The sequence below is a fragment of the Bos indicus x Bos taurus genome, chromosome 7 (assembly GCF_003369695.1).
Source record: "Bos indicus x Bos taurus breed Angus x Brahman F1 hybrid chromosome 7, Bos_hybrid_MaternalHap_v2.0, whole genome shotgun sequence".
Classification (NCBI taxonomy): Eukaryota; Metazoa; Chordata; class Mammalia; order Artiodactyla; family Bovidae; genus Bos; species Bos indicus x Bos taurus.
The window spans coordinates 103040012-103063629 of record NC_040082.1 but is presented as its reverse complement, the minus strand read 5'-3'; the positions used below and the strand labels follow the sequence as shown (position 1 = coordinate 103063629).

General features: G+C 46.6%; 1 pseudogene; it reads right to left on the bottom strand.

Annotated features, from left to right (window-relative positions):
• Nucleotides 1–6291: 6291 nt before the first annotated feature.
• LOC113896668 lies at nt 6292–22432 on the bottom strand (annotated as a pseudogene).
• Nucleotides 22433–23618: the final 1186 nt, after the last annotated feature.

Genomic DNA, 23618 nt, shown 5'->3' with positions numbered 1-23618 from the left:
TGGTAAAGTGAGTGGAAATCAAGGAATGTTCAAAGATAGGTGAGGACCTGAATCTGAGGGTTATTGAAAGACATGATGAGGAATTAGGAAGGACTCCTCCAGTAGTGGTTCTTCCAGTGTTGTCTGTGGGATGCTAAAGCCTCCAAATATTTCAGATTCCCTGGTAGCTCAGCTGGTAAAAAATCTGCCCGCAATGTGGGAGACCTGGGTTTGGTCCCTGGGTTGGGAAGACCCCCTGAAAAAGGGAATGGCTACCCACTCCAGTATTTTGGCCTGGAGAATTCCATGTATTATATACTACATGGGGTCGCAAAAGAGTCAGACATGACTGAGTGCCTTTTACTTCACTGAAACTTACTAAGCTTGACAAATGACACATTGTCTATTTCTCTTCAGAATGGGCACAATTCTCTTTAATATATTCAAAGTACTATGGCTTCCTGTGATTAAAAATTTTTCATTTCTTTCTTGTTATTTAATACATGAGTTCATGGGGTCACAGAGAGTCAGACAGGACTGAACAACAACAACAATCCATAACTTAGATACATACATACATTTGTGACTAGCAAGACAACAGGAGATAAGGGGACAGTTTGATTGATGCCAAAGTCAGATCCTTGTGGTATTTGAGAAAGCATATATTGGAAAGGCTGTCCCAAGTTCCAGGGGTGGGTGCTACCTGGGGTAGAGGAGCTTGGAATCCACAAATAGAGACTAATGTGAAGATGAGGGCTGATCCATCTCATCACGTGTAGATGCATTTTGAGTACTGTTTTCTTGAGACCAATCCAATATTACTCATCTTTTATTTGGATTGAATAAATTCTGCCTAGGGAGAAGGCAGATTCAGTCAAAAAGTATGTGGGACCATAGGTGGAAGTGGGCTCATTGAGCCACAGATGGTTCAAGTAAGTAAGACAAAGGGGTCCCCCAGACAGGTGACACTGCGCAAGATAGAATATCAGTAAGCAGGCAAAAAGGTCTCTATTGACTGCCATATCCAATAGTATGGCCTGTATGGTCAGTCAAATTATGGTCACCTATGATGCACAGGCCACTCATCTGTAAAACAGAGACAACAAAGGCAGCTGCCTCGCAGATTCAATGAAAGAATAAGAGCACACTGTGATGCTTAGCTGAGCACCAGATAAATAGTAACTAAGAGTACTGATGAGTAATACTGTTAGTATACTCTTTAGTAACAGTAACTAAAGGGTACTGATGATGGGGTGAGAAGTTCAGATTCCACCCAGTCGACATGATTCTGGTACTCACTTGGAATCTCCTGACAAATATGGAGATCTGCTGTGTGTCCAGTCAGCTTCCAGGAACCATGGACTGATAAGTGTGTTAGATTCAGCTCTTATCCTAGAATAGCCCTCACTTGTAGAGTGATGCCCCCATAATATGGCAACATTTTCCAGATTTGTGTAATGTGATGGAAACAGAGTTGGGGAAGAACACTGAGGGTGTATGTTCTGGGTTGTGAAGTAGGCATAGGAGTCCTCCATGTAGATAAAGAAGAAAGAGCATTCCAGACAGAGGAGCCATAATGAATGATTGCCCTGAAACAGAACATGAATGAATTGTGACCAACTCTTCATGTCAATACAGTGAGTGTGTATTATGAATAAAAGATTTGCACTAGATTATGCAGGGGCCAAGGATATGACATTGCCATAGGTGTCCTTGATAATGGACAGATAGTGACCAGCACAGTGATCCTCAGCTTTGACCCAGAAGTCTTTGCTTATAGAAAAGTTATATCAGAAGACACCATACTCAAGCAAGTCCTTGGGACAGGACTCTCAGGAGGATCCTTGAGGATGGGAGACAGCTCGGCTGTGCTGGAACTGGTGGCTGTACTGGCCACTGATTTGAGCCTTCAACCAAGCAAATGATGTGAATATAACCCACCTCCTGCATCCTTGACATTTTGCAACAGGGAGTATACTAGCTTTCCATCTATCCATTCCAGAGATGGACATTATCAGAAGGTAGCATAATGCGATGCAATGTGCCTCAAATTTTGTATCTATAACAAAGGTGTTAGTGAAAATGACCATCATGAACTAATGCTACAAGAACTGGTATGATTAAGTATGCTGAGAAAAAATTCAACCTTTATTCACCATTATCCAGCCCTGTCCCCTGACTCCTTACTGTTGCCTGCCCACACATACTCTATTTGTTGAAATGTTTCTCCTCAGACAATGTCCCATTTGCCTTCAGCATCTGTCAGTTCTTCTAAGACTAACAGATTCATGAAGAAAACCTGGTCAAGAACCAGGAAAGGTTGATATGTTGGGGAGAAATGCTATCATCCCTATCAGCACTCCCATTTGACGTCCAGTTGCTTCAGTTTATCCTGCATCTGGTATACACAGCAAGATTGGGGGCAGCAAAGTGATATGCTCCAGATCTTTGGACCACTTCTTGGTTCTTCCCCCCACCCTAAAAATCCTTCAGGATGAGAGGAGGAAAACAGTTTCCTTCTAAAATCCTACTGGCCAGGAAGCAACCCATCCATCCTGACTACTTCTCTACACTAGACCCATGGCTGTAGACTATAGACTCTGGGCCTGTTTCCTTCTGATCACCCATCCCCAATGGCCTACCCATCTCACCAAGAATAAAGAGCAACAGAAGTATCTTCTGATACTGTTCTGGAAAGGAATCAGTCATGCGGGGGAGAAGGAGGTCTCCTTGTATGGGGGCAAACACTGTCAGGGATGCAGGGAGGCTGGACTTCATGGACTGCCCAGCTCCCAACCCCAGAAAGAGTTGAACTCTTCCTCCAGAATCCACTCAGGAGTCCAGCTCAATACCTTTGCTGGTCCTTGAGGGCTCCTGTTACTGCTTACCCACACAGATGACTCTTTTGGAATCACACCAAGTCTCCACTTCCCAGAATACCTGGGTCATAATGAAGCCTAAGTTGTGCTCACATAGGCCAGACCCTGGGTCACCAGGAGACCCAAGGGAAGTACTTTCAGAGCCCCACAGGGGTGACCTCAGAGCCCTGAGAATGTGACCACTGACTCCTTTTGTTCACTTTTGTTGTTCAGCTCATTCTGTATTATGTCAGCATCTTGGAGACTAGAAAGTGAAGGGAGATGAGGAAACAGGGACCAAATGCATGATCCTCAGCCCCCAGCCCAACTCCAGGATGCTCTGAACCTAGGACCTCCACTCAGGTCCATGGTCTGCCCCTTCCTTCCAGCCTATATATATATAATCCCCAAAGACTGGGAAATTTGTCCAGCCCCTACCCCTCCTTCCCCTAGGACCAACTCTTTTAAACCTTATCATCTGGCCCTACAGTCCCCTGTTCAGGATGCCAGGAGCTCCTCCAATGAACTCAGCTGCACTGACAGTGGCTGACATGGGGTGAAAGGGAGGAGGGTGTCAGGCCAGCCTCAGAGGAAGGGGGAAGGCACTGCAGCCAGTGCCTGGACTGGATTCAGCTCTGTGGGTGGCTCTTGTAATAATACTTGCTTCCTCTGTTTTTGGAAGTTCTCCTTTCCTCCTCTCATCCTCTTTCATCACCCCTTTCAGCCACTTTCCCAAGCCCAAAACCCATCTTCCATACACCTGATGCCCCTCCTCCTGGAGGTGACCATGACAATATGAATAAGAATGTCATTGCTATTCACTAATAATTTACTATGTACCAGTCCCTGAGCTCAACATGTCCTTGGGTCATCTCATTAACTGCTTCGAAATAAATGCAATTAAAACTCCCTTTACACAAATGATGGAGCTGAGTCTCAGTGAAGGATATTCATCTCGTAAGGAACAGAGCCAGGATCTGAACCAGCTCTGCCTGACCTCAGAGTCTGAGTTCTCACCACCCTGCTAACCTGCCTCCAGAATATCCCAGCGTTCTGATCCTGTTCACACCTGGTTGCTTGTTTAGAGAAAATGTCATGCCTGTCAGTTCCTGCTCTCGCATCAGCTGATGGATCACATGAAGTGCCCCCCAAGGCTGTCCAATGGAACCCAGCTCCCCTGTGATCTACCAAAAAAAATACGTCAATGGGAGAAATTTAAAATTTTAATCACAGTAGGTAAAAAATATTGAACTTAAAACTTTGCACAGCAAAAGAAATCTACCAGCAAAATAAAAAGACAACCTACTGAATGGGGGAAAATATTTGCAAATGAAAAGTAGACAGCAATTAAACTCCTCGTGTAAAAGTAACTCCTCATACGTGAGAGAATGCAATTGGGTTAAAGTCACTAATTAAAAGAAAGAGTTCATGGATTTGATTAAATAAGAAAGAAATGTCTCACAGGATGGTGTATACAAAACACTCATTTAAAGTATAAGAATACAGAAAGTTTTAGAAAAGAGGAGGGAACAGGGGAGTGACTGCTTATTAGGTACAGGATTTCCCTCCGGAGTGATGAAAACGTTCTGGAAGTAGATAGAGGTAACCTCAGGGTAGCAACCTCAATATTTACATCTGATAAAAATTAAAGGAAAATCATCTTATGTTACAAATAATGTTCTACATTTTTAAAGGGTCCAAACAGATTGTGAATAGATGCAAACCCAATATAGATAAATCAGTAAATGAAAATCCATAACTACATCAATACCAGTACTTGGAGCTTTTATCCCAATCCTCTTAAAATTTGACAAACCAAGAAGACAAGACTTAGACTAAAGAATATATTATCTAAACACAACTTAAAAGTTTGACCTACTATGTAGAGAGAGAAATGTATATCCAAGAGAAAAGCAACTCACTCTCCAGCACACATGGAATATTTACAAGAAATTAACCATGTATTTGGCCCCAAACCACTTAATGAATCCCAAAGCCATCTATTGTCTATGTGTTCACTGAATTGCACTAAAATTAAATCACACACAAAAAAATCTTTAAAATGCACATGTTTGGAAACAGAGTCAACAAAACCACTTTTGGAATCATTAAAGGATTCCCCAGAGGTCTGGGGGTGAAAAATTAAGAATCTAGTTTGGACATAACAAGTCTGAGACAGCTATCAGACTTCCAAATAAAGATGATCATTGAAAGAAGGGCTATTTTTCCTATTGACCAGGCTTTTATTGGATGAATCAACATCCCTCTTCTCTCTGTCCCAAAGAATGGTGGAAATGTTAGACATTCTACTATTATACTCTGTTAGTTACACATAAGTTTTTGTTTCATGAGGAAATAATTTAGATTTACTAACTTTCTGGGTGTTCTTAGGGTTTGTTTTTATTTGGTTTCCTTTTTCTCATTTTTTTGTATTTTATATTGTTTCATTAAAATATTTATTTGTGTTTAGTAATATATGAACGTGATTAAAAAGAAATTGGAGTAGATGAATAGATAGACAACCTCTGGTACATCCAGACAATGGAATATTATTCAGCACTAAAAAGAAATGAGCTATCAAGCCATGAAAACACATAGAGGAAACTTAAATGCATATTACTAAATGCTATAAGCTAGCTTGAAAAGGTTACATATCATGTGATTTCAACTATTTGACATTCTGGAAAAGGCAAAACTATGGAGACGGTAAAAAGATTGCTGGTTACCAGGAGTTGGGGAGAGGTATAGATGAAATCGCCCGACCACTGGGAGGGTTGGAAGGCAGTGAAATATTCTGTGTGGTACTATAATAATGGATACATGCCATTATCTGTGCCAAAATCCATAGAATGGACAACACCAAAAGTGAACTCTAATGCAAACTATGGACTTTGGGAAGTTTGACAATGTTATGTCAATGTAAGTTAGTCATTTGTTACAAATGCACCACTCTGATGCATGATGCTGAAGGCTCTGAACATGGAAGATGGGGGGCAGGAGGAGGGGGTGGTACATGAGTGGGGATGCTGACAGGGAGTCTGAAAACCACTTCCCAGTTATTTAGAGAGAGTACCTGGGGAGCCTAGAGTTTCAGCATGCGTGTCTTTGTTTTATTTCTTCCGTGTTCATTGGAGATCTGGAGTAACCACAGATTTGATGTACTCATATATATTGGACTCCTCCCAGACTCCAACATATATTGAAGAGCACTCACCACCTCTTAAGTCCACCCTTAACCCTGGTCCCTCTTCTGCTCAAACACCTCATGTGGCTTCCTATTGCCCATGTTTGGGTTCTGGGAGAATCAGCCATCAGTATAGGGTCCTGTAGTCAGCCATGCGTCCTCAGGGTGACCCCATGAACTGTAACCCTCCAGGCTCCTCTGCCCATGGAATTTTACAGTGCAGAATACTGGAGTGGGTTGCCATTTCCTTCTCCAGGGGACACTCCCGACCCAGGGATCCAACCCAGGGATCCATCTGTTGCATCTCCAGCATTGGCAGGTAGATTCTCTACCACCATGCGAGTCTGGCAGCCAGCTAAAGAGAAAATATGGGGCACATGGCAACTGGTCCCGCCTCCAATCAACCACGCCCACCCTCTGTATCTTCAAAAGCGCCCAGAGCGCCCCCTGTTGGTTCTCGGTGAGACTCAAGCTAACGTGAACGGAACTTGGGTGAGGCCGTGGCAGATTCCCAGGAATAAAATGCTGTCGTCACGTTTGCCTGAGTCTCACCGAGAGCCAGCAAGGGGAGCTCTGGACCCTTTTGACGATAGAAAGTCCCAGGCAGGGTGGTAGTGGATCATTCAGTCACTGAGGGCCTGCGCTCAGCAGCTCCACCTGGAGCCAAAGTCCACCCTCCGCGCGCAGAATCAGCTCCGGCTTCCTGCGTGGCTCCTCCTTGTCTGGCCGAAAACGGAAGCGCAGCAGGGTGAGAGCGAGGACCACGTTCATCTCAGTCATGGCAAACGTCTGTCCAATGCAGTTCCTGTGGAAGGAGTCAGGGCTCTGACTACACTCAGAGTCAGGGGAACCCTCATCTCGGCCCCAAAGGGCCTGAAATCTGACTGGCAGAGATAGAGAAAGCTAACCATGCCTGGGACCCCCCTTCGTGGACTTGCATATCCCCTGAGCCTAGCCCAGACCACAGTCTAGAATGCAGACCAGCAGGCAAAGGAACCCCGCTCTCAGCATACTGCAGACTCTGCTTTGCGCCCACTACCATTCCCAGGGGGATGGGAGAGAAGGAGTGCCAGAACTCTGACCATCTTCAGTTTTGCCCCTTCCCTGCCCCCACAGTCACGCCTGGAATCTCAGCCCCAGACCCCCGCCCCCACTACTCCATCCTCACCTCAAATGCCCAATGCCCTCACCTTGAACCTGCTGAGAAGGGAATAAAAGCCAGAGGTGACCTCCCTTTGATGTTTTCTGGGTCGAAGCGGAAGGGGTCATAGACCTGGGGGCAAGACAAGACAGGGTTACTGGATGGTATCTCCCAGGACGTCCATCCTTGGAGAGGCAGATGTGTGGGAAGGAGGTGATGTCTGATTTGTCAGTCAGAATTCTGTAGTCACCCTCAGGTCCCCCAAAGGGAATGGACAGGGATGATGGAAGTATGGCATGGAGGAGGCATCACCTCAGGGTCTGGCCACACAGATGGGTTGTGGTGGGTCCCGAAAATATCAATGAGGCAGACAACACCTGTGGAAGAGGAGGGACCAGTCAGAACTAGGTCCAACCTACCTGATGGGCCCCTCTTCCTACCAGGAACCTCCTCCCCTAATCATTATGGTCACCTTTGGGGATGACCCGGCCGTCTGGGAGCACAATGTCCTGGGTACAGTAGCGAAAGATGAACGTGACTGGAGGGTGCAACCGCGGACTCTCCTTGATGCACATGGTCAGGAAGGGCAAATGGGCCAGGTCATCCCTAAGTAAACCCCATGCCAATTATCTAGGGTGAAAAAAGAGAGACACCACACCAGCCCTCCTAGTGCCCTATAAGATTCTCTCTGCCTAGAACAAAATCACAGATGGATCAAATATCTCCAAACTCATGAAGTCATATACATAAATATATACAGCTTTTCCTTTGATCATCATACCTCAATAAAATGGTTTTTAAAAAGAGAGAAAGAAAAGCAATATCACAGAAGTACTAGACAAAATTTAGTCAGATATTTTTAGAAGCTTTTCTGAATAAATCAACAAAAAGTGAACCATAGAAATATTTACAAATTTGTATGAATGTGGAACATTCTTTATGGCAAGATTGCAAAATCAAAAGGTAAAGCAAGAAACAGATTCAATGTTTATCTTATTTATTACAGGACTAGAGATACTAGCTAATGCAATTAAACAGGAGAAAAAAAGGAGGGTAATGCCATTTGAAATGTGGGAGTAAATGCATCATTTTGGCAGACAGTGAAAGAGAATTCACTGGAAAAGTTTTTATAAGCATTGAAGATAAGATCCAACAGACTCTAGAAAGTAGCATTGACAAATATACACTGCTGCTGCTAAGTGGCTTCAGTCGTGTCCGACTCTGTGTGACCCCATAGCCGGCAGCCCACCAGGCTCCCCCGTCCCTGGGATTCTCCAGGCAAGAACACTGGAGTGGGCTGCCATTTCCTTCTCCAATGCATGAAAGTGAAAAGTGAAAGTGAAGTCACTCAGTCATGTCCGACCCTCAGCGACCCCATGGACTGCAGCCTTCCAGGCTCCTCCGTCCATGGGATTTGCCAGGCAAGAGTACTGGCGTGGGGTGCCATTGCCTTCTCCGAAATATACACTACTGTGTGTAAAATAGATAGCTAGAGGAAGCTGCTATATAACATGAGGAGCCCAGCCTAGCACTCTGTGATGACCTAGAGTGGTGGGATAAGGATCTGATAGGAGGCAGGCTCAAGAGGGAGGGTGTGTGTGTGTGTGTGTGTGTCTGTAGTTATGACCAGTTCATGTTGTTGTATGGCAGAAACCAACACAACATTGTAAAGCAATTATTCTCCAATTAAAAATAATTAAATACAGTTACCCTCTGAGCCACCAGGGAAGCCAAGGCAAAGAACTAAAGAGCCTCTTGATGAAAGTGAAAGAGGAAAGTGAAAATGCTGGCTTAAAACTCAATATTCAGAAAACTAAGTATCCAGTCCTACTACTTCATGGCAAATAGATGGGGTAACCAGTGACAGACTTTATTTTCTTGGGCTCCAAAATCACTGCAGATGGTGACTGCAGCCATGAAATTAAAAGACACTTACTCCTTGGAAGAAAAACTATGACCAACTCATTTCTTACATGATATTTTACATGTGACGAGATGCCAGTCCAGGTTCGATGCACTATACTGGATGCTTAGGGCTAGTGCACTGGGACGACCCAAAGGGATGGTATGGGGAGGGAGGAGGAAGGAGGGTTCAGGATGGGGAACACATGTATACCTGTGGCGGATTCATTTTGATATTTGGCAAAACTAATACAATTATGTAAAGTTTAAAAATAAAATAAAATTAAAAAAAAAAAGAAAAACTATGACCAATCTAGACAGCATATTAAAAAGCAGAGACATTACTTTGCCAACAAATGTCTGTCTAGTCAAAGCTATGTTTTTTCCAGAGTCATGTATGGATGTGAGAGTTGGACCGTAAAGGAAGCTGAGCACCGAAGAATTGATGCTTTTGAACTGTGGTGTTGGAGAAGACTCTTGAGAGTCCCTTGGACTGCAGGGAGATCCAACCAGTCCATCCTAAAGGAAATCAGTCCTGAATATTCATTGGAAGGACTGATGCTAAAGCTGAAACTCCAATACTTTGGCCACCTGATGCGAAGAACTGACTCATTGGAAAAGACCCTGATGCTGGGAAAGATTGAAGGCAGGAGGAGAAGGGGATGACAGAGGATGAGATGTTTGGATGGCATCACTGACTCGATGTTCATGAGTTTCAGTAAACTCCAGGTGTTGGTGATGGACAGGGAAACCTGGCGTGCTGCAGTCCATGGGGTCACAAAGAGTCGGATATGACTGAGTGACTGAACTGAACTGAACTGAAATACAGTTAACTAGCTCAAAATTGGAAAACTACAAAACACCAAATCTATGGACCAATAGCACTCCTCTCCCTTTCTTATAGTTTGTCTAGTGATTATGTATGCTTCCAGAGGTATTTTTTGCATTAAAAAATTATGTACTAGCATACTGAAAACCATACACACTGCTCTTTATCTATTTCATGAAATAGTATATCAATCTTTTCTTGTATGTCTCTTAGGATTTGTCTCAAAAATAGAGTCTTCCCTACTCTGGAGCTATAACCTCCCATGGTTTCTTCTAGATCCTTTAAGACACCATCATTTTTTAAATCTTTGATTCATGTGGATGTTACTGTCTTATAAGACATGAGAAGCAGGATGAATTAGCTTTTTTACATGTAGCTTCCCAGTTGTTCCAGAGATTTTAGGAAACAATCTTTTTTTTTCTTATGGATATGAGACTCAATATTTAGCATTTCCTATGTTCACTGGGCAAGAAATTTATATTCATAAATTATCAGTTTTTCTATTAGAAATAACAATTAGAAAAATAATAAAAGAAAAAATGATGGTGATGATATAAAATACCTGAATTAAACTTACCAAGAAATGTGAATGCATATTTTCCAATTAAACTTCTAATATTTCTCAATCCAGATAGAATATATAGTTTACCATAGCAACAAGAGTATTTAAGGTTAAGTTAACAACATGTGAATACAATCTCTTTGCTAAAATTTTAGGCTCAATTAAAAGCCTAAAGATTCCTTGAATATCCAAAAATAGATATCCACTTCACACTCTGGGATACTGTGTATTAATATTATGAGGTAATCTGCTTTCCACAGGTCAGTTATATATTCAAGTCAAATTCCTCCCTCCCTCCTTCCTTTCTCTCTCTCACTTTCCCTCTTTCTCATCCCTTCCCCCAAGTTCTTCATTTTCTCCCAGCTGTCTTCTTGACCTAAATGTACCTCAAATGCACCCAAAAATCTACTGCCTATATCTCAGAGTCTCTGCTGAGGCACTTCTTTCCACCCTCAACTTGGCCCTTCTTGTTCCAAATCCCAGCCCTGCCCATGTACACTGGGAGTGTCCTGACCTGGGACTATTTCTACAGCAGGTTAGGAGCTCCTAAAAAGCAAAGACTGGATCTGGTCCTTCCTGAGTCTCCAGCATATGGAATTGGGCTGGGAAGAATTGGAGATGGCATAGAACTGGGGACAGAGAGGCAGTACGGCAGTGTTTCCTAAGTAGGGATTAGATGGATGAAGCTGCAGATGTTCCAAGAAAGGAGTTGGGTGACTTTAACACGCAGGTGATCCTAGTGGACCCTAGACTCAACAATATGAGGAATTAAGGGGCAGGAGATCAGCAAATACTGAGGATGTGAAGATGTTTGAAAACATGTAATTTCAGAGAAAACAGTCAGGGAGTGGAGGCGAAGTTCACTTACTGAATATGTGCTAAGTGGCATCATCTGTCCTCACATATTGTTGTTAATTATCTCAGAAATCCAGGTTTCTCTGCCAAAAGCCAGCAAATTTTGTCCTCCTATCCATGCTGAGGGGGCTTCCCAGGTGGCACTAGTGGTAAAGAACCTGCCTGCCAGTGCAGGAGACATAAGAGACGCAGATTCATTCCCTGGGTTGGGAAGATCCCCTGAAGGAGGGCATGGCAATCCACTCCAGTATTCTTGCCTGGAGAAGCCTATGGACAGAGGAGCCTGGTGGGGCTATAGTCCATATGGTCGCACAGAGTCGGACACAACTGAGGTAACTTAGCGCACACGCGCGCGTGCACACACACACACACACACACACATACACACACATGCTGGGTATGAGATCCTGCCTCTGGGCTCTGTTCCTATTTCCACTAAGTGACAGAATGCAAAAAAAAATTTCTCTCTTCCCCAGCCAGGGAGCAGAGGCAATGAAAAAGGCTCAGAAAAAGGCCATGAAGACTTGCACTCACCATTCAATCTCTTTAGACTCACAGTCCCTCAGGAGCTCTTTCACCTCCTGCCCGCAGCGCTCCTGGTATTCTGGGTGCTTTGCAAGGTTGTACAGAATCCAGGAGAGGCCACTGGCTGTAGTATCATGGCCTGGGGGCATCCAGAAAGACTTGTGTCTCTGGACTACTTCAGTACCACAGGGTGGACAACACCCCCATAGTAAAGCCCATGAGGAGGATGGAGAGGGATGGGGTGGTCCAGGGTCCACTGGGCTAGTTCCTGGGCTTAGAGACACCCTATCCCTGCGTTTTCTCACACTGGGGCCTCACCCTCAAACATAAAGGTGTCAGCTTCAGCCCGGATTCTTCGTCTGACAATCCCTTCCCATCTTCATCCTGGAGAGAAAGCAAGATCCCTAGAATTGCTCTAGCTCAGAGGGTTTCTGAGGCTAAACTGAGACAATCTCTGAAGCCCCGTTATCCATCCAGAGACCCAAGCCAACCCTGAAATTTTAAACCGCCTGTGCACTCTGTCACCAGAGGCCCCACCCCAGAGACTTCCTCCTTGACCTCTTTGTCTCCTATGTTGTCCATGGTGAAAAAATAATCAGTCACCCATAAATATTTTTATATTTCAAAATAATGAGGGATTTCTGAAAGGAAATAAAAAGTTCCTGGCAACCTGGGTTAGAACCTGGGTTTTAAAAATATAAAAACTTTAGACTTTGCCTTCTTAACAAAAAGAATTTGTTTAAGCTCCAGAATAATCTCTCTCCCTGTGTCTCTCTCTCTCCCTCTCTCCATAGGGAGAAAGGGGAAAATGTATCAGCTGACTTGTATAAGTTCCAAATTTAAAAATCTGGAGGTATGTGATGCAAGTATGATGGCATGTACAGGTAATAGCATACTTGAGCCATCAAAGGAATTTAGGAATGGGGTAGCAGAGCTACAGTTCTACTCTGGTTACTGTTTTTGCCATGAATAACAAATGGGCTGCTCTGATCCAGGATTCTGTGTGTATACTGTACATACACATACATATGTACACAGTCTATCTCTGTGGTAGACTGACTTATTAGTTTCCCATTTGAGTGAAATCTCAGGCCCTTCACAGTTTCAGACTTAGTAGTCCCCCACAGGCAATATTCCACATGGCCATCTCTAAAACTTATCCCTGACCCATCCCTCCCTTCCACAAGCACCTTCCATAGCTCCCCAGGACCCTCTACATCCCATTCAAATTCTCTGATGAGATCAAAGTCCATTCTACCTCTTGAACTCAGATCCCAGAGGAACCTACCTTGCTCAGCAGAAGCACATCAATGAAGTCCAAAGTCTTGGTCTTCACCTTGGCCTTAAAGAAGTCATCAATATTCTCACTGGGGAGAGTGCAGCGCTGCTCCTGGATGATGGAATCTGTAAAGTTGTGCACCAGGCGGCAGGCCCTGCGGAAGTGCCACCCATCCAGGGTGAGGAAGTACAGGAAGTCGGTGTGCAGGCAGATCTGCTTGTTCCGCTTTGCCGCAAGCTCACAGAGCTCAAAGATGGTGGTGATATATTCACTGGGCTTCCTACAGGATGAGAGCATGAAGGGAGGCAACAACTTAAAACACCTGAAGCCCAGAAGCCAGCGGCTACCTCCCTTCAGGAATTGAGGCTCCAAGAACAAATGGTTCACAGATACAGCGTGGGGATGAGCCAGAAGATGTGACTCTTCAGACTCTTCTCAACCCACATCCCATCTCCATAAGCTGACTCCATGCCCCAGGCACCTGGAGCACAGCTTAGATATCATGTTTCTCTCCTGTCTCTCTCACCACCCCCGTCTCCTTTCCAGAACCGTCCACCCAGTTCATACCTTATCCTCTCCCAGCTGGTCAGTGGCCCAGTCCCTTCTCTAGTCTTTTTACATCCAATGTCTATATGACAGTTGGATTCTTTTAGTCAGATTCGCTTTGCCTGGCTTCAGAATGTCCTTAAGGTATTATCTGCCCACTCCTTCAACCTTATTTCCAATGTCTCTCCTCACTATTGCACATACTTTTCTCATTCTAGCCTTCTGTTCTTTATCAAACAGGTCTACCTACCTGAAAGGATAGCTCCTTCTCTTTCCCTGTTCCTGTCCCGGGTTGTCCTGCCCTGGGCCACCTCCTTCAGGAAGGCCCTCCTGATTGCTCTGGCCAGTCCTCCCTCCTCCGTCTACTACCCTGGGTCTATGACTCATATTCCCAGGCTCTTGGCCAAGACTCACTCCTGGCAATTGCTGTCAAAACTGAAGACACATTTCTGCAGACTGTCCAGGGTCAGGAGGCTGACATGTTCAAACATGTCCAGACGGGTGTGGCCTTGGGTGACCAGGCACTCCCAATTGGTCTGGACAGAGAAGGAGACAGAGTTAGGGCCCATTCCAAACCACCTGGGTGGGCTCCCCCAGATCCTGCCTCTTGGCCCCAGGAAACAATCTCCAGAGAGTATGAGGCTTGAGTGGGAGTGGAAGCTGTTACTGTACTGCTAGGACATGAAGTTCTCATGACTGGGAATCAGGTGACCTGGTTTTAAATCTTGGCTCACCCTCTGGCTCTCTCTGTACCCTTGGTCAACTTACTGCATAAAGTTAAGTGCTAAGCAAATTTTAGCTTTCATCACCTTCACTGATGGAAACTGATGAATAAACTGTTCCTATGTGTAGAGATGTAGTTCTCCATGGGCCCTGAATACTCTTGCATAATCTTGCTGGGTATGCCAAAAAATTGTCAGTCCATGATGTTCTTTATCTGGACTATTTCTCAGAGTTGTGTTTGCAGCAAACAACCTAAAATATCAGGCTTGCTTCTAGTTCTAAAAGCCACAGACACCCTAAATCTAGAATTCTTCCACCCTATAATAAAACATACTACTTGAGTAGGTACCAAAGTCCAAATTTGTCATCCACATGGGATTTGTTGACTTGAAGGAAGAATGCAAACCAGCAAGAAGAAGGTGCCATTTGCTATGCCAAGAGTAAAAAACTATCCTTTGTCAGTGACCCAAGACTCTCATGTCTTCTGACAGAATCCACAAAACAATAACAAGCTCCCTTGTCAGCTTGCAAGTATGGAAAAGACACAACCACGTCACAAATTCCTGACCTTCCCCATGTATATATATCCAAACCCTTTGCAATGTGCTTTTTCAGTAACTTCTATTAGTAGGTGGAGCCTACTTTGATTCTGAGCTGGCCTTCAATCTACTTTCACCAAAGTGTGCTATACTTAGTTGATCGGTCCTGTCCAGCTCTTAGAGAACTCATGGAACACAGCCCTCTAAGCTCCTCTGTCCATGAGATTCTCCCAGCAAGAATACCGGAATGGGTTTCCATGCCCTCCTCCAGGGGATGTTCCCAACCCAGGGATCAAACCCATGTCTCCTACATTGCTGGCAAATTCTTTACCACTGAACCACCAGGGTAAGTCCTGCTTTTCCCAATAAACTCTGGTGAAAATGATGAGTAGATCGTCCTAAACCAAGCTCCCAAGCAGCATTGCACCTTCCTGTCAGGCTGTTGGAACCCTGCTTCTGCCATGTGAACAAACCTGAGGTGCATTCTAAAGGGAGAGAATCACATGAAAGGAAGTCCTTTGCCCGGAGTAAGGCCATCTGAGATCAGCCTGCAACCAGCCAAGCCCAAAATATGTGAGAAGAATGACCCTAGATCAGCAAAACTTCCTAGCTGATCACAGATACACCAGTGGCCCAATCTACATCCAGAAGAACCAGCCAACTGACTCACAGACTTCTCAATACCAAGCACTTACTGTTTTTAAGTGACTTGTTACTCTAGAATAACTACTACAAAATATCCATCATTTTTACCAAACATGTCTCAAGCTTCCAAGGCCTCTTTGAGGAAAATGTAGAAACTAACACCTTCTGAGCATCTCTTATGTGCCAGAGACATGATTCCATTAGGTCATCTTGGCCACCCTACAAAGCAGGGATCACATAATCCTTATTTTTCAACTGTAGAAACCACGGTTCAGAAAGGAAGAGCCCATGGCCTTAAAGCCACCCACAAGAGCCAGGTTCCAGACAAGGTGTCTCTGAGTCCCTGTTATCCCCAAGACTCCAGATGGGACCCTGGGTTCAAGAGACTCATGTGCATGATGTCTGTGCTCTTGGTGAAAATCTTCATATAGGGCTTCAGGATGTTGAAGTGGAAGGTGGGTGTCAGCATGCAACGGTGCCTGCTCCACTTGTCACCAGCACTCAGCAGGAGCCCATCCCCTAGCAGAGATAGCCACGGGGAGTGGGCAAAGGGCAGAACTTTCCCCTGGGCCCCCAGGGTTGTCCCCAATCCCCTTCACACACAGTTACTCACCCAGCCAGGGCTTCAGAAAGTTGTAAAAATCCATGTCCTTGGGTGCGACAGCAGCTGACATGAAGAAGGACCATCGGGCCAGGGAGATGGGGAAAGGAGGAAATTTTGTGTGGAATAGAGTATCCCAGCCAGGAATCTGCATTCCCGCTCTGAGCCCTACATAGCAGGAATGGGGCCAAGAGAACTGGAAGCCAGAAGCCAGGTGGAGAGGTGACAGGAGTGGGGGTCTGGTTCTCCCCCAGAGAGCAAAGGCAGAGCCCATAGACACAACTCAGGTGCTCAGAAACACTCCAACAAGATACAACATGCCCCAACATTCCCTGACATGGCTCCTACATGGTCCAACATGTTATGAAGACACAGGCATAGCCCAGCACTCTACGAAACATCTTTATGGGCACCTAGAACACCACGTCTGCCCCTGCACTCTGACCTCTCCTGAGATATGTGACATGGCCTCATGTGTTAACATGTCCTGACATGGCCCCAACATGCATGACACAACATGCTCTGGCATGGACCTGAAGACAATCTAACTTGACCTGAATTTGCCCCACACGAGTCCCACACAGGGCTTACATACACTGATGTCACAGACCTGAACCAGGTGTGTCCCCGGCTGGGCCCCAGACAGGACTCAGACATACCCTAAGACAGGCATCAAACAAGATCACATAAGGTCACTAGCATGTCTGAAAGTGACCCTGAGTCTCAGACCTCAAACAAACCTGAAACATGACCCAGATGTGACAAGCAGGAGAACCAGATAATCACTAACAGCATCTCAGGCAAGAAAAAGACAGACCCCAAAATGCTTCAGATGTCCTTGGCCACAGCTGAAGCAACTCCAGACCATGTCTATTTGAGCCCAGGTTTAATCATATACCAGGTGTCTCCAGGTGAAACAGGTACCAGCTGTAGTCAAAAACCAGGTAGAAACATAAAGCTGACCAGACATAGCCTACAGCAGACAGCACACAGATATGCCCTAGGTGTGAGTAGACATGACCAGAAGTAGGCAGGTTAGAGTCCAGGTAAGAAAGAGGCAGAGGCATCTCTACCACAGCCCCCATATCTGCACCCAACACGGAGGATGTGGCAGCAGGCAAGCCATGGCCAAGAGCATGTCTACCTGGAGTGGTGGGGTGGAAGATGCAGATGACCACATGCCAGCCCCCCACGCCCCACGAGCAGCACACTTCCCCATAGGTGCTGGCCAGGCCCTGTGTGTACAGGAGACCTTCCTCCCAGCTCTGAATCTGGAGAGCAACAGAAAGGACCCAATTCACACTCTTCTAGGCTGCAAGAAGCAAGGATTTTCAGGGCAGAGATCCACAGCTGAGCCCATGAGTCACCTCTGGCAGCTCCTCGTCTGTCCTGAGCTTTCTCCTGGGCTCCCTCCCCACATTGGTCATATACAACCTTTGTGGTCCCTCCGGTACAGGGATAGAGAGGTTCTTTCCCTGTTTGGATTCCAAACACCATGTTCACCTGACTTCTCTTTCATCCCTGTATTGCAGATAAGGAAACTGAGGCTCTCAATGATGGAGTCCCTTGAGCAACATTCTCCCAGACAGTAAACCTGAGACACCAGCCCAAGACTCTTTAATCCATGGCCTGAATTATTAATTATCCAACTGCTCCGAGCCCCAAAACAATAGCTCAGTGGACCCTATGGTGCCAAGACTGGATGCTCAGAATCTTAGGTTTGCAGGAATTGGTCCTATGACCCAAATCAGACAAATTAAAAGGAATCCTCAACTTTTCCTAGAACTGTTGTAAATGAACTCCCTTTCCCATGGAGTTTGAGTGTCTGAGATTCAGTTTTACCAGGATGAGAGTAAAGCCATCACAGATGAACACTAAATGATGAAAACAGATTTCTGATAACATTGTTTAAGACCTGGATCCAGCTGGGCCTGAAGGCAGCCCTCCTTGGAGTTTACAGTCAGTTTATTTCCTTCCTTTGCTTAGACCATACAGGGTGGCATTTCCACTACTAACAGCTGAAAGAGACTTCAGCAACCAGAGAGAGCCAGGACCCTTCCCAGAGTCACTCAGCATTCTGGTGTCTGAACACAGGTCTCCATCAGAAGCTGCCCATTCCCCTGGTCTGTCTCGGATGGGAGGGGCAGAGAGCAAGGGAAGGGAGACAGGGTGGGGTGGAGTCTCCTCAGGGAGATTCCTGGGGACTGGAGAAGGAGAGCACTGAACTAGAGTGGCTGAGCCACAGGATAGGATAAATGAAATGGGCCCACCAGAGAGGTGGATGTCACAGGAAGAGCAGCCCCCAATCCTGCACCAGCCAGAAGCCTTCATTGCTCTGGGTCTGCAGATGAGTGAGACTGAGGGCTGGCCTGGCAGGGGGCCTGGGATACTACGGATGCCCACTGCGTCACTCTGCCCTCTGGTTTGAAATATTTTCTTCTCATTGTTCGAGACCTAGTTCCAGCACCTCTTCTTCTAGGAAGCCTTCCAGCACACCCCAGCAGAGAATTTTGTTTCTTCTCTGGATTGCCACAGCCCATCTCTTGCTGGCCAGTTCCTGACCAACCATACCAGGTCAAGGATCTCTCTGTCCAGATATGAGATCTTGAGATTGGGGATGAACTTCAGCAGGGTACAAGGTTGGGGTCCAAACGGCCATGGGAAGAAACAGGAGTCAGTGAGATGGAGCTTGATAAATGCATGAAGCAAAGAGGAAGTGGCTGAGAGAGAAGAAAGGAAGGGGGACCAGGGTCCTGTAGGGGCCGCATAAAGAGTTGGCAAGGAGGGGCTAGAATCCCTCAAATGTGTCATGACACCCACCACCACAAGCTCTGCATGGGTACCTGAGGCATTGGTGATGCTCCGGAGCATGTCAGGGTGGCAGAAAACGATCATGAGAGTGATGGGGCCAAACCAGATCATATATCCATGGGAGTAGTTAGCTGCCAGCTGGGTTAATTTTCTCAAGCCCTGCTCTGTCATGGGGACCTGAAAGCATGCAAGGACATCACTCCCAAGAAGAAACCACTGCGGTGGACAGTGTGTCAGACCCCGCACAGATGGAGGAGTCTCTGCTTCCTCCTGCTCCTTCCCTCATGTGGAGGAGTGGCCCTGAAGCATCTCCAAGTCCCAAGGAGATACCCCAGAGCACAGGGAGAAGACAGGCTCTTTGCCCACAGGTGTGGTGACTTTATCTTGAGAAGCCAAACTTTTTCTTGTTCTGGGAATGGTCTCAGCCCCAGGGGTGGCCACAGAAAGAGATCCCCACTGGAGAGGTTTGCAGGTAGCAGGGCGGCCTCAGTGCTTGTCCCTGGGTTTTGGTCCCACATCCTCTCCTATTCTGGCTGGTCCATGCAGCCTGCAGTCCCTTGTAATAAATCACTTGCACACCTGGGGCCTTCCATCCCTGGCCAATCCCAAAGGACAGATGTGACTTCTGCCCCTCACTCATGACAGCAGCTCTGACCCATGAAACCCCCTCCTCCAACTGGCTCCATGCAGAGTACGTCCTGCCTATTTCTCTGCGACCTATGGACATGACTTTCAGTTATGCCATCTATAAATGAAGAAGCTGACACCTTATGCACCCAAAGGAAAAGAAGGGTGGGTTGCCTCCTGGTAAAGTATCCTCTCCCTAAGGATGCCTCGTTCAAACCTGACAAATACCCCCAGGGGCTCTTGGCAGGTGAACATAAGTCACGTTCACCTTTGTGACCTGATCCTGAGAGGGTAACAGGCAGGAAGGCCAGGGGTCTCCAAATGGAGGAAATAGGCTCAAGCGTCAGACATTTTTTATCTCTCTTAAGCGGCAGGAGGAAACAAACTAGTGAGATATATATATATATATATATATATATATATATATATACATACACATACATATTTTTTTTCCCTTCTCTATACAAATTTTAAAAGGTTTCTCTTAAAATATTGTGTTGCTGTAACAACACCTGGTTCCACCTGAAGTTAACTATTCTCAAACCTTGAGTTAACCTATGCCTTTTTCTTATGGAAATGTTTGTCTTAAGCTATGTTAATGTGCTATGCATTTACCCCAGACTCTGTCTTCAAGTCGGTTCCACCTAATGGCTCAGAACTGACTTGACAAACAAGTATTTTTACTCAGACATTGTTCCCCCAATCTATGTAAATGAAACTATTTGTATGGTAATCTGCCCTTCTACAAGATTCAGGTCAATCATTTCAAGGCCGGGGATGAATTGTCTGGTGTTGAGATTATCCCAAACTACGTCTTATGGATGAGGGGCCTGGTGCCATTCTGAGTTTTAAGACATTCCTTTCTTTCATTGGAGAAGGAAATGGCAACCCACTCCAGTACATCTTGCCTTGAAAATCCCATGAACGGAGGAGCTTGGTGCAGGCTATCCATGGGGTCACAAAGAGGCAGACACGACTGAGCGACTTCACTTCACTTTTTCTTTCATTAACAAGCTGCTAGTGACTATATAACATCCCGCTGAAGACTAGCGGGGGGGGGGGGGGGGTACTCTTTCTGCCCCCTTCCGATGCCTATGTCAGAAGCTTTCTCTATCTCCTTTATACTTTAATAAAGCTTTACACAAAAGCTCTGAGCAATCAAGCCTCGTCTCTGGCCCCGGATTGAATTCTTCTCCTCCGGAGGCCAAGAATCCAGGCGTTTTTTCATAGTTCAGCAATAACCTTTCACTCCCTTCTCCTCAAGTACCAAATTGAGGGTTCAAAGCACTTTGTGAGATTGGTCCAGAGAGGGAGAGTGACTCAGCCGGGGTCACACAGCAAGAGGGACCACAGGAAGGAAAAATGACCAAGACCATACTCCATGACCAAGCCCTTAGAGGGGAGGGCAGAAATGCAGTAACTTTGCAACATTCCTGCTGCCTCCAATACTCACTGTGCCTTGTGTGCTAAGCCACTTCAGTCGTGTTCGACTTGGCGACCCCATGGACTGCAGCCCGTTAGGCTCCTCTGTCCATGGGATTCTCTGGGCAAGAATACTGAAGTCGGTTGCTGTGCCCTCCACTAGGGCACCTTCCCAACCCAGGGATCAAGCCCGCCTCTCTTCCATCTAACCTGCATTGGCAGGCAGGGTTCTTGACCACCAGGGCCATCTGGAAAGACTCGCTGAGATGCTTTCAAGACCCAGAATCTTAGGAAATCTTCACATGAAGATATGTAATTCCCCTGCCTTCTGAATTTTGCCATAATAAACAGTAAAATTTCAGTAAATCCTCCACCAAGTGGTAGCTCTTGTCCAAGATAAGAAAGAAAAGATGGACACCTCTCTTAGCTAGGCTGTTAGATGGGAGGAGCTGGTTACCCATCCCTTTGACCCTAACAGAGGGAAGGGATGGCATGCTCATCACTTAGGTCATCACACCTTTATTTTGCATTCTAATATTAGCCAGCCAAGGACTGTAGTCTGCTTCCCAGAACCATTGTCAAACTGGGAGTTGCTTATTAAGCAATTCGACAGTTGAGCTGTTTGATTAATCAAGAGCAAGGCCAAGCCAGAGTCAAGATCTGAGGCATAAGGTGGGCAGGCGTGGAGGAGAGAGAGGTCTAAGAAGGCTTCTTGGAATGGGTGGTCATTAGCCAACTTTATCCAGGTTGGGCTATGAGCATCTTGGTAGAGGGAGGGGAATTAGATAAGAGGAGGGATCCTGGAAAGAGGAGGTGTGGTGGGCAGTGATAGATAATTCCTGTGGGGAAGCTGTAGCCCAGAGTGAAAAGTCACAAGGATAAGGACCACATGCAGAGCAGACCCAGGACAGCACTCTTGAGAGGACCTCAAGGCCACCATGGAGACTGGAGAGGCCAGGGGACCAGGTTCTGTGCAGTCCGGCCTCAGGGGTGCACTAATGTGTGCAAGACAGGCAGGAAATGGACCCCAAAGCAGGCTAGGGCCAGAAAGACAGTATATGGGGAAGGTCTCGGCAGCAGAGCAGAGGAATGATAGAGGGAGGGAAGAGGGGCCTCCCAGGCTTCCCTGGCTTCTCTGCTATCCTAGACCCCAGCCCAAACCCTGAGCCCCATTCCTGATCTCCCAGGATCTCCCAGGAAACTCACCAGGTACAGGTGAGCAAAGAACCAGTTCAGTTTTGGGGGCTGTGGAAAACACTGGAGGAGGCGACAGTTGTTGAAGAAGGTGTAGGTCCAGGCCAGGATGTGGGCCAGGAGCCAGGAGGCCCCGACCACCAGCAGCAGCAGCCATGGGGAGGCTGCCACCAGCCCGAGCCCCAGCCGGGACATGCTCAGCTCCAGCATCCTGTGGTCAGATGGGGTGCAGGGTGAATCCTGAGGATGAAGGAAGAGGCAGTGATGGTGAGCTGTGAGGCAGAGAAGGAAAGAGCGAGAGGAGCAAGGGAGTGAGAGGCAGGGTGAGTGCTGGGGACGGGCAAGAAGGGCTCAGAGACAGACAGACACAGGCTGAGTGAGGGGATGGAGACCAGAGAAATTCAAAGGAAGAGGGAATGATAGAGACAAAGAGACAGAAAGATACACACAGTGTGTGTGTGTGTGTGTGTGTGTGTGTGTGTGTGTGTTACCCACTGGTATCCACTCCTCTCCCAAGCCAGCTCATTCCCTAGAGCCACCCTGCCATGGGCAGTGGTCTTCCCCACACCAGATCAAAACCCCAAGCCCCTTGACCCTCAGCCTGGCACCTTCTTTCTAGAGCAGCTTGTCTCTCACACAACTACCTCTCCCCTTTTTGTGCAAAGCCTTTACCCAGCCCCTCCCCTAGAAAATACTGCCAGGCTCCAGACTAAGTCAGCTGATTCACCCAGCATGCTTACTTCCTCCCCACCTGGACACTGCCCAAACATGAAGTGAGGCCTGGGAACCAGTTCAGTATAACAGACGCTGGATTCTCAGGACAGACAGAGGGTCAGCCTTGTCCCAAGTCATCTCCAAGGCTCCCTTCCCCAGGTGGACCAGGGAGACATCATGGACCATTTCTCAGAAATTTCTGAGGCCCTGGAAACTCAGAACCCTGAGGCCCCTGGCCTCCAGGGCACACACACTCCCACCTCCACGCAGCCCAGAGCCTGTGTTGAAACATGTCTTCCAGGAACAGGAGCAGAGAAACCAGTCTGAGTAGAAATTACCTTTATCTGAGTCTGGGAAGTGGTGATGGACAGGGAGGCTTGGCATCCTACAGTCCATGGGGTCACAAAGAGTTGGACACGACTGAGCGGCTGAACTGGACTGAGTCCAGGGATAAAGGAGCCAATCAGAAGAGGGCACCTGGAGGTGTGAGGGGCCAGGCTGGGGTGGGGGGAAGGAACTGGGAGTGGAGGTCTGCCCCGCCCTCGCTCTGACTGTGGGCTGTGCGGACCATCCTCAGTGGGATGTTGAATGAGACCTTGAGATGAGGGGCCAAAGAGGATCTCACAGGAAAATTGGAAGAATCTGGAGTCCTCAAAAGAGATGGAATGAAAGCAAAGTGATG